Genomic DNA, 2,151 nt, shown 5'->3' with positions numbered 1-2,151 from the left:
TATTCCAAACCTATTTCTGCCAGAGGCTTTGTTATCTCAACTTTTGTAATAAAATATTCATTTCTCCGCCCTGGACAACTCCCTCGACCCCGCCCCTACCGAACTACCAACCAGAGCCTTATGAAGCAAAACGTAGTAATTCAATCACAAATTGCGTTAACTGCTCTACCGCTAATCCGCCGACCTGAAGACTCTACTACTGTCCTTCAAAAGTAAAACAAATTTTATCACCTATTTTTTATTGTCCCTTTTACATCAAAGGTACAGCAAAGACAGATGCGAATGTTTATCGTTATCTTTGTACATACATATTATCTTCACATAGACATAACTTAAAGAGAACCTAATTGTGTTAAGCATACACATAGACACACCACTGGATGTTGAATTAATAGTAATCACTATCCTTGCTTCTTCATGTCTATGTAAAATGTAATTGATAATTCTACGTAAATTTTCTGCTGGCAAATAATTGAAGGTTTTATGCCATTGTTTCTGCTAAAAATTAAGTATCATAATATTAATATACATGTACAGTTATTAAACGGCCAATTTCTGGAACAGCTAATACTAGATTAAAACATCGTTCCATTGAAAGGAAAACATGACCTTGAAACTCAGTTCCAGTGAACTACAAAGATATACTGAAAAGGGACTTCATTTTTTTTTTTTTTTTTTGCAGACAGTAGACTAGTATTTTTTAAGTCATTGTCTTGTTCACGTTTTAAAGCATAGTCTTTTATAAATCTAAATTAAATTTCTGTCCAGTAAATTAGAGTAGCCCATTTACCATCTTTTACATTTCAGTTCAACCTACCTCAAAATTGAACTCGTGATTTATCACATGAAGTAACTGAATCCCTCCTCCAAATAAATCTTGAAGTCAACTTGGGAAATGTCATATGAGATCTTTTCTGAAATAAATCAGGAGAAAACTCCATCCACCTTTCCCTCGTAGCAGTTTTACAGACATATTTGCAAAATGGGAGCAACAACTATAGGTTGCAAACGACTCTGCTAATTAAAAAGTTTCGCAGAGACTGAATAAGAATGATGCCAAAATTCCTAAGAAAATAAAATAAAAATCCTACGTGGTTTATTCAATACATGTTCCGGTGTATTGACATTAGAAACTCCAAAACTATAATTACCTATATTCAGTCAGGAGATATGTATGAAGCCCGTAATTTATATCCTTGTCATGTAATGAAGTTTAATATTCAAAATACAAATAAAATGGTAATATATTCTTATTTGATCCAATTTAAAATGTCTTCATACAGAATAAGATGATTAAATTACACTCATACACAAAAACAGATTTTCTAAAATTGAAAATTGTTTAACAATGAGAACAAGAATATAGCATTTCAGCGTTGACCAGTTGCTCAGTTACTTAGAGCACAGTGTTATAGCACCAAAGTTCAGGGTTGAGATTCCTCTACCAACCAGCTACATAAAAATAAAAAAACAAATTTTAAGTAAAAACAAGAAAAAAATGATATGTCCAACACATATGAACCTTGAAAACATTGTGCTGTGTGGAAGACGTCAGACACAAGAGTTCACAACTGAATGATTCTATTTATATATGTATGATACATTCAGGAGAGGCCAACACATAGAGACAGGAAGCAGAGTAGAGGTTGCCAAGGACTAGGTGGGAGGGGCAGTGAAGTCGCTACTGCAGAATTTCCTTTTGGGGAAGATAAAATATTCTGGAACTAGATAGAGGCGATGGTAGCGCAACATTGTGAATGTACTATAGAATCGTAGACTTAATTTGTGCACTTTATGTGTATTAGCCCTATTTAAGAGGAAAAAATGACAAAACAACAACAACAAACACACACAAAACACCTCACAGATATGCACACCATAACATAGAAGTGGAAGAGGTGGCACTTAAAGAAAAAGGAAATTTCTTATTGCTTTTGGATCCATAGCTCCTGGGATAGTGCATGGCATGTGTTAGGATTTTGAAATACTTCTCCAATGCTTCACTTCATGAGACAGGTGAAAATATCTCCAAGTTTGGAAAAATTAAAGTCGTGATCCACTTAAAAATATTTAAAAGGCACTGGTCTTTCTTTCAAGTAACAGTCTAACACAGAAATGGGGGACAGAGAGGAAGGGAGAATTTATTTTACA

The sequence above is a fragment of the Galeopterus variegatus genome, unplaced genomic scaffold (assembly GCF_000696425.1).
Source record: "Galeopterus variegatus unplaced genomic scaffold, G_variegatus-3.0.2 Scaffold10586, whole genome shotgun sequence".
NCBI classification, from domain to species: domain Eukaryota; kingdom Metazoa; phylum Chordata; class Mammalia; order Dermoptera; family Cynocephalidae; genus Galeopterus; species Galeopterus variegatus.
Note: the sequence above shows the minus strand (reverse complement) of the source record.